A 15,543-nucleotide genomic window follows, 5' to 3' on the forward strand; every position below is an offset into this window, starting at 1 on the left:
TGGAATGGATCACTTTTGGCTTGCAAATCATCTATTGTGGCATTTTAATGGTTTTTCAATTAATTCACAATACCACAGGTTCTACACCAGATATTGTAATCTGAATTCTTAATTTAGATCACATCCACTATCAGATATAGGATAAATAAAACCAGCATCGAGCAATTTTTGCAATTCAGTTCTAACTATCTCTCTAAGGCTTGGATTTATACTTCTTTGGGGTTGACGGAGTGGTAGACAGCCTTCATTAATGTATATCCTATGGGTGCATAGTGTAGGACTCAATACTTTCATATCACTATAGTCCCATGCAAAGGCCTTTTCATGCCTTTGAAGCAATTCTTTTAACTGTTCCATCTATGTGGGTGTTAATTTGGGATTAACATGGAGATTATGACCTTTAGTCAGTTCAACAATAGTGGTGGACTCTATCATAGCAGCTTTAGAGATTGGACTTGCTTCTAATTCACATGGTAAGATTGGATGAAGAATATCAGGTTCTTTGAGCAAAGTACAATTCTTATCACATTCTTCATATGTGATTAATTCCAACACAAAACTTTCAGATACATCTTTTTCTACCACACAACTATTAGTGAGGATACTTTGAAGTACCGAATCTTCCTCTTGCAATTTTAGAAAAGTTTGTCTATGCAACATCATGAGCTGTACTATAGAATTTAACTCTTCTTCTTCATCCCCTAAATCTGGCCAAACAGATGTGCTCAAATCTGGTAACAGTAATGCTAGAGGATATAAATCAAATTTCTTTGTTGCTTGGCCATTTGATATGGTCATATTCCCTAATCTACAATTTATATTTGCATCAACTATGGCTAACCATGGTCGATCTAGGATGACAAGGTAACCAGATAGATTAACTTTGGGGGATAAAATCATGAAGTCTGTAGGATACTCTAGAGAATCTAAGGTTACAACTATGTTTTCTATCATCCCATCAGGGGTGACAGTAGAACTATCTGCAAGTTGCAGAATTGTTGGTGTAGCCCTTAGTCCTTCTATTTTCAACTTCTTCATAGTATCCTTGGTCATGACATTTATAGCAATGCCAATATCTATTAAAGCATTTTTCACAAACTGACCATTTATACTAACATTCACTACTGGACTTCCTAGATCAAAATATTTTGGTGTGATCAATTTCCCTAACATGATGTCAGCCAATTGTCCCACAACATGGACTATGGTGGGGTCCTTTTTCTTCCTTCCAGGCTTCTTCAAGTATGCTTCTCTAATGGCTTTTCCATAAACTAGAACATCCTTAATGGCTTGAAATAGGGGTATTTCGACATTTATATTTTTCAACTGATCAACAATATCAAAAAGTTGTTCCTCTATTTGTTCAAGTTTCTTTTGTATAAGCTTTTCTGAAAAAGTAGGTTCCATTATTGGTTGAGCTTGGGTTGACATGGTAACATTGGTTGGGTCAACTATTTCAGCAATTGAGGGTTCTGATGTTGCAATAGGGTCTGTTATTTTAGTTATGTGAGGTGGTTTAGGTACTGGTAAAGTTGTACCAGATCTTAGATGTATATTTACAACACCCAAAGTGTAAGCAGGATACTGTTGAGCATCAACACTATACATGGGTTGCTATGGCTATTGGCTATTTAGGTTTGGCTAAGGTTGTGCAGGTAACTATGTATACTTTTGAGGTCTAGAATTTGCAGGTGGTGGCATTAGAGTAGGTTGTTGAACTAGAGCTGGTAATTGTGGAGTACCAGTATTTTGGTTAGGCCATTGTTGAGATCCCCTCCATTGATTCATAGACTGTCAATTCCCTTGGGGTGGTTTCCATTGGTTTTGTTGGTTAGGCCAAGCTAGTTGGGAATTTTGAGGTCATTGGGATTTTTGTTGGTTGTTTTTCTCGCCATTGTTCCAATTATGTTGATATTGTGGAGGACCTTGGGGATTATGGCTTTGCCATTGATTACCATATGAATTTGAATTTTGCAAAGGGTCCTAAGGCATACCTTAACATTGGGCCCATGGTCAGCATTGAGCAAAAAAAAATACTTGCTCATTATCTCCATCTATCTTGATGTACTCAATTGGAAGATGTTGGTTCTCCATGCTTGCGACCAGTTTACATTGGCAATCCTTCTCTTGCTTTCGACAATGAGGATAGTATTCAACTAGTTATAGCTCAGCTTCTACATACTTCTTCTTTGCAATCATTATGTCAAGATGTTTAGCAACATTGTTGATGATCTCTTGTTTAAAATCTGACAATAGGTTAGATATCTCAAGCTTTGAAATGCCTTGACTAATTCCTTTAGTGACTTTGGAACAAGATCCTTGGATTTTCTTCATGGTTGGCCTTGAATAGTTTTGATAGATCTTCTTGAGGTCTTCCCAGGAAGCTTGATATACATCACCACCAGCCATCAGGTCTAGTGCTTCTAGATAGTTGTCATTCACACCTCTTAGAAAGACTAGCTTTTGTAAATCCTTGAACAACACATGCTGAGGGTTCTTTTATAGTGTATATAAGAAATGTGAAACATAGTCTTCCAATGTTTCTTCCTCCTTCTGAGATATCCTGAAGACATCATCTCCTCTTGAACCAGATGCTTTGCAAAATACTCTTTGTACTTATCCAGAAACAAAGCTTGCATTTCATCCCAACTTCCTGCTACATTGGCTCCTAAGCCCATGAACCATCATAGAGCTAATTCTTTTAATGTTGTTGGAAACAATTTAAGCTTATGGGCATCAATGTTGTAGTCAAAACTATGACAAAGTATATCAAACTCAAACAAGAAAGTATCAAGGTCTTCAGTTGCAAGGCCATACAACTTTGGAAGGGCAGCTGGAGGTATATTCTTGAGATTATCAATATTTACAAGGCTTGGAAGAGGAAATGGAAAAGTAGGTTGTACCATTACTAGAGGTATTAGATTATGAGGTTGTTGCTAAAAAGGGACATTGGGTACTGGATGATTAACAACTGGTGGATTCAGAGTAGTGTTATTAAGAAAACTAGCCAAAACTTTAGTAAAAGGTTGAAGACCACTTGTATCTATTGGTTTAGCTCTTGATGATGATGTTGTGGGAAAAATAGGGCTTGTGTCTTCAAAAGGTAACTCAACTTCTTCTTCTTCAATTTCTTCATTCAAATTAATAGACTCTCATGGAAGAAATCTGCCATATTCATCTTGTCATCTTCCTCTTTGATGCATGCAATTAAACTTTCCACACTAGTGAAAGAAGCTTCAAAACTAGAAATTTCTAAAAAAACTTTATCTAAGAACTATGACTCAAAAATACTCCTAGCTTGACACCATCATTGGCAACGATGCCAAAAATGGTCTGTCTCACAATAGGTGTATCATAGTCATGCTCTAGGCTATGCTTAGGAATAATATATTCAAACTAAGGACTATTTTTCCCACTATGAGGTGCATTTAATCTTGTCAACCCAGGGATGTATACTTGAAATGGTCGGCACAGTATGTGCACTAGGTATCTTAATGAGTCACTTAAGCTTATGCTGTAGGAAAGTAAAATGAAAGGAAAAGAACTTACACTATTGCTATAGGAAACTAACACACTTAACTCTATGAATATTGGAAATACAATGAAAAGGATAAAAAATATTCCAACTCAGTTCATCCACTACAACTATTCTCTCATATGCTGCAAGAACATTCACAAAGTGCGATGCTACAGGAAGGAACTTACAACTTCTACTTATAATACTAAGAATGCTTGGAAATAAATCTATTCTAACCTAATCTAATCCACCTTCCAAGTGAGCCCCCTTGGTTAGCTTCAACTAAACTACTAACACAAGATAGAAGCCAAAAAATCTTATTTCATTACATTTTAGAAATTCATTACATAACATAAAACTATAAAAGCACAACTCCCTATAAAATTTAACAGTCTATTCTCATAAACTCTTTCTTTGAACTAGCTAAACTAACACACTTGGGTCGATCCTTATATATAGGAGATTGACACTTATTCCCATAACAAAAAAGTAAATAACCTAGCTTTAAATCCATAGGAGAGAAAGAAGGAAAATAACAACTCAAGGCGAGAAGAAGAGATAACGGTTTAAGGCAGGAATAATGAAGTCTGAACATCTGCTCATCATAGGAATAAATGCAATAAGTCTTGATAGGTCCTTCATACTTGATGTCGTGTCCTTTGGAACCGTTGCAACTTTCCTCCACCATGGCTACATCTCAGCGTTCTTTTCTCCTTAAATGTTATTGGCGCTCATCTTTGAATTCTTCCAATCACCTTTCAGCTTCATTGCTAATAGGTTAGTTATAATATAGAGACATGTTTGCAAATAAGCATTTTCAAATTAAATTCAAATATAAGAACACACATTTTGATAATTATATGAAATATTGCATAATATATATAATACTAGCAAAAGATGGCATAGTATCTACCCATAGGTTTATCATAGGTTTCGGTAAATATAGGTCCACAAATGTTTTGACAAAAATAAAATAGAGTATCAACAAAGTGTTTTAAAACTGTCATGAAATAAAGGCAATATTTGGCCTCATCAGCCACCCCATACCGAAGGGTCTCCAAGGTGCTCTAATTGCGTATCGAGGTCGATCTTTTGAGGGTCATAACTCGGAGCTCATGAGGGCTATCAATGAAACATCAAATACTATAGGATGGTCATGGTAGGACCTAAAATAACCTATCTTATTTTTGAGATATCATGTTACGTTTGGATTTAGCACAACAATCTCGCTCGAAGCCAAAACTTGCAGTGTACCTCAGTTCATAGATGCATCACAGCATAACTTTGAAATTGCTGATCTTCGCATTGAATCATTAGCACCATTAGCTCTAGATGGCCAAGTGAACCCTAGTGACACCCTTGTTCTAGCTGTGGAGAGCCTCTGTCATCTGCAGCCACCCTGTACCGAAGAGTTTCCAAGGTGCTCTAAGTGCATATCGAGGTCGATCTTCCAAGAGTCATAACTCAGAGCTTGTGAGGGCTATCAATGAAATGATGAATTCTATAGGATGTTCATGGAAAGGCCTAAAATAACCTATCTCATTTTTGAGAGATCACATTTCGTTTGGATTCGACACAATGATCTTGTTCAATGCCAAAACTCGCAGTATGCCTCAGTTCATAGGTGTATCATAGCACAACTTTGAAACTGTTGATCTTGACATCGAATCAATAGTGCCATTAGCTCTGGATGGGCTGGTGAACCCTAGTGACACCCTTGTTCTATCCATAGAGTCTCTTTCATCCATGACCACCTTGTACCAAAGAGTCTCCAAGGTGCTTTAAGTGCATATCGAGGTCAATCTTTTGAGAGTCATAACTTGGAGCTCGTGAGGGCTATCAATGAAATGTTGAATGCTACAATATGTTCATGGAAAGGCCTAAAATAACCTATCTCATTTTTGAGAGATCACATTTTTTTTGGATTTGGCACAATGATCTCGCTCGATGCCAAAACTTGCAGTGTGCCTTAGTTCATAGGTGCATCACAACGTAACTTTGAAACCACTGATCTTGGCATCAAATCATCAATATCATTAGATCTAGATGAGTGGGTGAACCCTAGTGACACCCTTGTTCTAGTTGTGGAGAGCCTCCATCATCTACGGCCACCCTGTACTGAAGAATCTCCAAGGTGCTCTTAGTGCGTATCGAGGTTGATCTTCCAAGGGTCATAACTCGGAGCTCGTTAGGGCTATCAATGAAACGTCAAATGCTACAGGGCATTCATGTCGAGGCTTAAAATAACCTCTCATTTTTTAGAGATTAGATTTTGTTTAGATTCGACACAACAATCTCCCTCGATGCCAAAACTTGCAGTGTGCCTCAGTTCATAGGTGCATCACAACGTAACTTTGAAACCATTATCTTGGCATCAAATCGTTACTGCCATTAGCTCCAAATGGGTGGGTGAACCCTAGTGACATCCTTGTTCTCACCACAAAGAGTATCCATCGTCTATGGCCACCCTGTACCGAAGAGTCTCCAAGGTGCTCTAATTGCATATCAAAGTCAATCTTCCAAGGGTCGTAACTCGGAGCTCGTGAGGGATATCGATGAAATGTCCAATGTTAATACATGATGGTCATGCTGAGGCCTAAAATAACCTATCTCATTTTTGAGAGATCACATTCTGTTTGGATTTGGCACAACGATCTTGCTTGATGCCAAAAGTTGCAATATGATTTAGTTCATAGGTGCATCACAGTGTAACTTTGAGACTGTTGATCTTGACATCGAATCATCAACACCATTAGCTCTAGATGAGTAGGTAAACCCTATTGACACCCTTGTTTCGTCCATAGAGAGCCTCCATCATCCATGACCTCCCTAGTGCAGGAGCACCTAGGTAGTCTAATTTGTACCTAGTGCTTCTTTCTTGTCGTTTTGGCTTGTAGTTATGCTAGCCACATCACTAGTGGTTTAATCAGACCTATTAGGTCCTTAGATAAGGTTAACTTAGTTGCTAAATGGGTTTTTGCTCCTACATTGTTGTTATGCCTATAAGTTGCTCAATAGGGGTTAGGTTAACCAAAGTGGTAGAAAAGTTGAAAAAAGGTCAAAAACCATCTTGGAATGTCCAAATCAACCTAATAGGACCCCTTACCAAGTTTGGTGAAATAGTCTAATTAAGAATTTTTAGTTATAGCAAAAATTGCTCAAAATTGCAAAGTTGCAACTTTTGCAACTTTTTCTTGCAAAGTGAAAATGAGTGCAAAGAGTTAGGGGTTTGAGCACGACCATACAAGGTTGGAAATACCTATATAATGTGTCAAATGACCTTTCTATGGCTGTGATTTTAATGTGCTAACAACATCTAGTTGAAATTTGTTTGAGATATTGATCTTTAGTTATTTTAGAGCTATTGGTTGATCCAAACTCATACATATCATGATGCTGATGGAATTCTTGAATCTTTCTTGGATTTCCAAAATGTCATGTGGGCTTGGTAAGCTGAATGTGTAGTAAAGTCTCATAATAGCACTTTTTCTCATTTTTCTTTGTAAAGTTGATGTACCAGGGTGAAGGAGGTGGATTGCAGAGATTATTTCAAATTAAACATATATGATAGCATTTCAAATTAAACATTGCATCAAAATTTGCTAATAAAGGTTGTTAAAATGTTATTCACAAATTATTGCATTTGAATCAAATATAACAAACATGATCAAAATGAATGATATTCCATAAACATGAACAATACACATGATCCACGATAAATTGAACAATACTATACTAAATTAATATGTATATCATTATGCACATAAATGACAAAAATATATATCAAAATACATGTATCCATAGACAAGTTACACAAATATATATCAAAGTTCATGTATCCATAGACAAATTACATAAATATATATCAAAATACATAGATCCATATACAAAATGTGGCTGATCATGCCATCAAAATGTGTATAATATCAATGTTTCTATAAACAATGTGGCAAATGCCATCTCAAAATGTCTCATGATGCATCCTATGACAACTACACTATCCTAGGCTACTAGTGGATGATCGAAATGCAACCTCTTCACTGCACTAGGTGGATCGGATGCCTCCTACATAAACAATAAAGGAAAATGCTGAGATTTGCTATCTGGATTTGATTGTGTGACCAATTTTTTACATCAACGTTTCGGATCACACTCCGTGATCCATCATATGATGGATCACGGAGTGTGATCCGAAACATTGATGTAAAAAATTGGTCACACAATCAAATCCAGATAGCAAATCTCAGCATTGATGGATTGTGGAAATCTGATAGCTCTTAATAAAGGAAAACCCAAAGTTAGACTATTAAATTTATATGATTCTTTGTATCTAACATTGAATTACTCAAATGCATAATGATCTTCTTCTTTTTTAATGAAGATTTATAGTATTAAACTTTCATCATAAATACCTCTCTCGTTGACCTCCTACGTTGGTCAGGGGTCCACTCATGTGTCCTCAATAATGCTTGTACCTTGATTGTGGCCTATGTATGTTCAAATATGTTTGTCTGATGAATCTACAACTTAAACTATAACATTATAATTTATAGCATGCTAAATTTATAACATATAATTAAGAATTCAAAACTACAACTTACATGTGTCAACTCCTCCTCAGGATATAATGGCTGCATCAACAAAGATACAAAACTTTATCGTCCAACCTCGTGTGCACTAGGTGTTTCCTATGAGATACAAAACACTAGTTGTTAATATCAAATAAATCAATTTTGAATTTATTTATGAAAATAAGGAAAATAAAAAATAAATGATAGTTATACATACAATGGGGCTCTTAGTGTGAATGGAAATGGCAGAGTGTCTATGATGTGGAATTTGCATGGGCTCGTCACCAATAGCCACACCATATACAATAAAGAATGTAATTAAATTTCATTACCACAAATATTTTACAAGAATGCATCAATATTTAATTAAATAGAAAGCACTTAATTACCTTTTCCTTGTAAATGGGTCTTGCCTCATCCCCCACACTCTGTCCCCCAAGGATAGGTGATACCTACAAGAAGAAAGAAAGATTAGAAACCATATATGCTACAATATCAAATAGAAAAACTAATGAGAACACAACATAATGTACCGTAGATGTCTCAAGGCCAAATGAAATAGCTGAGAGTGTGGCATCATCAACCTGTTTGAGCTCCTCCTTAGTCACCAACTAAACATGAATGAAGATCACATACATGTATAAGTTAGTATGGCTTAAAAATTAAGATTACTCTATTATAAAGATTAACTTTAAATCACATATGTCATAACAAAAAAATGTATACACGTACCGATATAGAAGGATTCCATACCTCTACATGCCCCTCCTCTCTTGTGTCAAGGTCTGGTGTATCCTAATCAAATACAAACTGATACTCAGAAAGATCACCTATGGGATCCAGACAAATATTCTTGCACATTATGCAAGTATGGGACACACAAACATGTGATGAGCTCGCTGATGATGAACTCACACCACCATCATCAACACAAGGAGGTAGTACTGACCTAGCCTAAGATATCAATAGGTTACTCAATCTATATATGGCTCTAATAGTTTGAGAGCTAGCCTTTACAATGATATTAGGATGTTGCACTCAAGGAGGATGGGAGACATCAGTAGGGGAACAAAAGTGCCAGCTTTCTTCCATTGGGAAAAGGGTCTATCCTGAGGAGCTCCTCCTCCTACACGCATGTTGGGCTTCATGCTCCAATTGTTCACCTTGAGGCCCAACACAAATTTTGCATACAATTTTCTAAGGAAATAAAATGACACCTCTAAATTGTTGTGTGGAGGGATGTCAAGAACCATCCACTAATGATCCCAAAAGTTCACATGTATAGCATCATTTGTGCACCATTTAATTGATAGTTTGGGCTTTTTGCGACTAACTTGTAAACTAGTTTTTGAGTTTGCAAAAAGGGCAACCAAATCATCTTTACTTATATTGAGGGCTGCAACCTCATCATAGTCCAACCTATCATCAAACATGGCATGCATTTCGTCACGCCAATGAAGAGTAGCATTTTGTTCATTGGTAAGTGTTTCAATATTATCCACTATGGTGTTTAACATGGATAACATAGGAGCCAATGCAAGTACAGTATTATATGTGATTCGCAAAGCCTCAATTGAGTGAGATTTTCAAATATCAAATCTTTGATTCAAGGAGGATTTTGAGGGGGTAGGGGATCATTTGGTGGACAATTTTGAGGGGGCACTTGATCATTTGGTGGGGGGTTACGAGGAACATTATTTCTTGCCTCATTGTCATTATTTCAGTCAGCCATACCCATAACTCGCAAAACATAATTTCTATTAAAAATAACCTAAATTTCAATAATTTCTATTAAAAAAACCTAATTTTTAAAAAAATAAATTAAAAATAACTAATTTATAATAAAATTCATTGAAAACATTAAAAACAAAACAAAAAAACACTCACTAATATCGTATACCCATTCGCTGATCAGATACCAGAGCTCTAAGAAAAAACATGCAATGTGAACAATGCTTGGGTTTTTTTTTTTAATCAAAGTTGCAGGTATCGAGTATCTGATATGAAATTGGATACCCAATAAGGTTTGGTCCTAACCTTTTAGCTTCCGTATCAGGATGGGTGGAAAAAAGTTAGAGCAAATTTTGAAATGCTTTTAGATGTTTTCAAACTCTATTTTTTTCACATCGCCACTTGTTGGCACACCATAATCCTGCACATACCCTACAACCTTATAAAATTACATATTTATATTATGAATTTATTTTTTATCAATGTGTAAATGATCAAATAAACATGCAATCTTAAACAAGTCTAGATTGAGGTTTAACTCCTACTATTGGGAGACAAACTAGACATAGATAAGGAAACAATTTTGTAGTTCACTACATATATGAGTGAATATACATTCAAGAAGCTTAAAACCAACAAAAACAATATGCAGATCAACACAGGGTGGAGAGATAATTTGAAGCTGATGACCTAGTGTACTTGATCAAGGTCAAGTAGCTTTGTAGACAATCTACATTAAAAAGAAGTGGAGTTGATAAACTCAAACCAAGATATTACGAGCCCTATTAGGTAGTTTTTCGAATTGGAGAGGTTTCTTATGAGCTGGAATTGCCCATGAACAACCAAATACATAATGTCTTCAATGTGTCAAGGCTTAAGAAAGCCTTGGAGCACAATGATACTCCATCAACTACCTTACCACACCATTGGACAAAGAAGGAAAGTTTGTTTTGACACCAGAGGATGTCATTGACACAAGAGAGAGGACTTTGAGTGAATGTGATTAAAGAATACTTGGTGAAATGGAAGGACTTACAAGTGGAAGATGCAACTTGGGAGAATGAGCATATTTGGCTTCATCCATCTCTAAAATTGCTTGAGGGAAAGAAATTCGTCGAGAAGGAGGACTATAATATCCCTCTCTAATCCCAAAGCATCTCAAAGAATTTATTAAATGTTTTATTTGGATCTTTCTTTGCATTTAATAAATTAGGAATACACACACATATGAGCTTAAAGTGAAGAGTTTAAAATTATGTGTATATGTAAAATGAAAGTGAGAAAGAAGCAAAATAAGTGAATGAATGGGTTCGCAAGCCAAATGGCCTATGTGGCTCAGGGAATCAAGATTAGGCTCAAGCGTTACATCTAGGAAGTAAATTGAATGGTTGCAGCGCTCAATGGAAGGCAAGAGGAAATTTGGTTAGTAAGTGGAATGATAGGAGATTGATGCATTGGTCCAACTCCTAAATGTGACAGGGTCTCACTAGAGAATCTAAGCTATCTTTGGTATTGTGAGAGATGCCCAGGATAGTTAGCAGAAGTGTTAGAGGTATTTACCAAGGTATTGGATGGGAATTCTAAGCATACATTTATTATAGGAAGAAAGGAGAAACATTACGGGCAGGAAAAAATTGAACAACAACAAAAATGGTGTCAATGCTTGATTTACAAGGACAACTTAGGTGATTTTTCTGTGGAGGAGTTCAGATTGCTATTAGTTTTTTTAAGGCCTGTCCAAGCATAAAGATTTTGAGTAGTTGGGAGGGAAATGAATGTAGGAGATAAACACTGGTAGGCACAAGATATAATTGGATTGGTTGGAATAGGATTATGATCCAGGATGGTCATGCAAAGGAATGGAATGACAAGGCGCGGGAGAATAGGAAGTGTCATTTGACAAAGAAGACACACATGAGCATGCAAGAATGAGTGAGCATACTTTCTAAAACATTGTCAATTGCTGAAGAACTTTGCATGGTGGGATAGAGGGTGGAGTAGCAATCAATAGTGGAGTAGATGCCAATTAAGGAAAAGAATATCGTGCATAGGGAAGGCTCCAACAACAAGAACATGAGTGATTTGGAGAACTGGAATTGGGCACTCAACAAAAACAACTTGAATAGTGGGTGGCAGAGGAAAATCCAACAAAGGCTCATGGAATATGTTTGAATACAACACCAAGTGAATGTGTTGTTAATATTGGTTCCCAAAATTGCAGATTGGCAATCCAAGAGCTTTACCAATTCTCTGATAAGATTTCTCAATCACTTTTGGCCAACGAATGGGAATGATCAAAATTCCCTTGCACTTCAAGCTTTGCTACACCTAGGTGGGTAAACCTTTACTTCAAACCTGATCATCTTGCCCAAAGCTTTTCTATAGTGAATTTAGACTTGATATGTTCTTACACTTGCAAGGTTCCTCAAACTCGATCAATATGAAGTTATATGATTGCTTTGATATGATTGAATGTTTAAATAATAACCGATTTGATGCTTGTAAGGAGGAAATATAGGAAAGAATTGTTAACTTCAACTATGAATCCAATAATTGTTTCAATGACTTGAAAGACCAGTGCCTTGTTTATTCAAGCAATAGAGTCAACCACAATAGAGAGTATTACATACAACTTTATGAGACAATATATTAAAATATCATCAATTACTCTGGTACTCTTGAATGTAGTAGATAAATCTTTTATGCAATTAACTATTAGTTCAAAAGGAATTTAGCTTCTTCTGTGGAAGTCCAATTAGACAGAGACACAAAAACTTTATATATTTCATAGTATTCCTTTTTTATCAAACAAAGAATGCTACAAAAAATCCAAAGCATAAGCTTACCGAGAATAATTTAATAGTCATTTTATTAATACAAAGGATGAATCAAAATTGTAATTTATTCTCTATGCCTTGAATAAATACAAACAATTTTATTTATCATCTAAATATAATATTTATTAATTCACATTAAAGTTGCACTTTAATATTTTACATTCCTCACAAGTAAATATATCTCGAGACGAATTTATTTAAATTTAGAAAACTTCCCACTTTGAACCAAACTTCAAATTTGATGTATATAATGAGATAAATTTATGATATGTACTTGTCTATATGTGGTATCCAAATATGTTAAGAGAGTTGTAAATATGTTAAGAATGATATGAACTACTGTTGTAAATATTCTTAATTGTTGATTGTGTATTTGTTGATTGATGTTGACTAGGATTATATTTAAAGCTTATTGCTCTCTTGATGCTCATGAGATTTGTACAAAAATAATCACTCTATATTGAGGTTATCATTGATGAGTAGGATGCATTGGATACAATTATTGCAATCAATAATATGGTATAACTTGATATTATTCAATGTGCCTAGACTAAAGATAATCCTCTGTCAACCCTTGATATAAATCTTATCTATCTCCTATCAACCAACTTTGGTATCATGGCTGGCCTCCCCAAGATCTACCAAATGTAAAGTAAAATCATTAGTAGACATATCCTTGATTCTTCCCTCTTTGGTAGGCTTTGCTATCTCCATTGTTAGATGTCATGTTTTAGGGTCTTTTCCAAGGATGGATAAGGTCTTCTTCTTCTTAACCTTACTCAGTGTTGATCCAGAGTGAATAGTAAGAGATAAGGTGTCCTTGTTGGGGGAACCTTAATCTTTCATCTTTCTCTTCCTATCTAGAATGTCCTCCAACCATGAATCAATGCCTATTACTTTGGAAGCAGTCCCAAGAGAGTCTATGCTAAACATCTTTCTCTTGGATGGGGCGGTTTTTCTCATAGTCAAAGAGAAAGCATTCTTTGGAGTTTGTGAAATAAGCATTGAATAATCTTGGCCTTTCTCTACCTCTAAGGTCTTCTTCATTTCCTCGTCTAACCTAGTAGACTCACTATCACTACTTCCTCCATCTCCTAAGTCCACTACTTGCACTTGAGGGCTACTCGGTAGGAGAAGTGAAACACTTATGGATGGAACTAGACTACTGTGAGATGAGAGGGCTTGGATAACTAAACCATCTTTTGGTTCTTCCACTTTCTTTTTCTCAGCTTTGGATGGAGTCCCAATCATCGAGAGGGAGCCATCTTGACAAGTCTTAGCCAAGGGGATACTTTTGTCGAGAGGCTAGTCACCTCCATCTGATGATTGGCCTGATCCTTGAGTGATAGCTAGAGTTACACCTAATGTGCCACCTTGAGAGGAGGAAGCCGCTATAGCTATTGGAGAAGCTTGAGTGGGTGTGCTTTTACTTTGACTCCTTCTGGCTATGGTCCATTTGACCCATTTCCCAGTCCTTTTGATACTTTAGGCCATCATGATATCTAACTCCTCTCTTGCATCTTCATAAGGTTCAAAGCTGATAGGAGTGCTTCTTAGTTTTGTTAGATAGGTGTTACTATAAATATTTTGTCCATCATCCTCTACTCCCTCAACATCAATATTAACTTTATACATCTTTACTTGATCCACTATAAGCTTGGCAAAAGCACGATCACAACTCTCAAACTCATCCTTGCAATCGGCGCAGTAGTATTCAATGGTGGTGATATGTTTGATCACACTTCCAATCTACAACACATCCCTTGCATATCCATTCAAATCAAACATAGGCCTTAAGACCTCATACATCTCCAATTTATATTTCATTTTGAACACCTTTAGCATGTTCTTTATATCAGAATGAGACTCACAACTGAAAGCTCCCACCTTCATAGGAAAATCGTACCCTTTCTTCTTCAAACTCCTACCTAGCACATTCAATTGGATTTCTTGCTGCATGATCTCAATCAACACGATCATATCACTAGGATATCTCAGTAACTTCAAGGGGAAACCATCAAAAGCTACAAGATGCAAATATCAAAAGGATGAGAACTAGATGAAATAACTCCCAAATTAGCTAATGGCCACCATGGCTTCAGGGTTGAATCTCCTCTGCAGACATCCATGTAGCTCCCTACAAATTCTCATATTGAGTGCATCATTAACTCTTATATACTCCACATAAATATTTTCCAATTGTAGACATGGGTAGAACTCATAAGTGTATGCACCCTAAAATGGTTGCCTAGACTATGGGCCCCCATTATTCAATTTATCAATATATTAAATTTTTTGAATCAATGGTTTGCAATATTTTATTAAATAAATTCATTTTAATTTCTTTAATCAAATTCAATTATTTCATTTCTAAGGTTGATCATTTTATCCTAAGTCTTATTTAATTAAAATAAAATCGCCCTTTTAATTAAATAAAATAAGTCCCCATTTAATTAAAAGAAAACCTCTCTTTTAATTAAATTCATCCACATTTAATTAATTAAGAGAAAAATTCCTCTTTTAATTTAATTAAATATTTCTTATTTAATTAAAAAAACTTGATCCCTTTTAATTAAATAAATCCCACGTGAAAAACAAAATGAAATAAATAAAAATTAAATAAATTTCTTTTTCCTTCCCTCATTTAATTCTTCTCCTCTTTTCTCATTGGTGGAATTTTGTCTCACATGGATCAAACTCTATTAACCCATATTGGTTGTGAGAAGCCTCCCACCACTACATTTTCCTTTGTAAGGGAGAGCCCTCTCCTCATTTTTGACATCCATTATTATGCTATTGTTATGCTGCAGGTTTAGAGAGTGATTTTTGAATGAGTTTGAATACTGAATCTTTTTGTGAAGAACTTCTATCTTCTTGTATTCTTCTC

Source organism: Cupressus sempervirens, chromosome 5 (assembly GCF_028749045.1).
Source record: "Cupressus sempervirens isolate cs-2001-9-10 chromosome 5, ASM2874904v1, whole genome shotgun sequence".
Taxonomy (NCBI): Eukaryota; Viridiplantae; Streptophyta; class Pinopsida; order Cupressales; family Cupressaceae; genus Cupressus; species Cupressus sempervirens.